Raw genomic sequence first — 277 nt, forward strand, 5'->3', positions numbered from 1 at the left:
TATTGAAAGACGAACAAGTAGTGACACGAAACAGCGTAATGAACGCAAAATTGCTGCCCTCTATAGGTAAACATTAACTGTTATACTGTTAGAACTCTTATATTGTAAATAATGTGGATTGCTTATACATTTGGCATTTGTAACCAAACAGTTGCAAAATCAATCAAGGAAAGTTGCAGTAATCAACACAGCAGTAATAAAGCATTAGCAGGCTCAGAGACTGTAGTAACGGGTCACTTCCAGTGACTAATTAACCAGTGACGTGGCTGTGTGGTCG

This window comes from Brachyhypopomus gauderio, chromosome 17, assembly GCF_052324685.1.
Source record: "Brachyhypopomus gauderio isolate BG-103 chromosome 17, BGAUD_0.2, whole genome shotgun sequence".
Taxonomy (NCBI): Eukaryota; Metazoa; Chordata; class Actinopteri; order Gymnotiformes; family Hypopomidae; genus Brachyhypopomus; species Brachyhypopomus gauderio.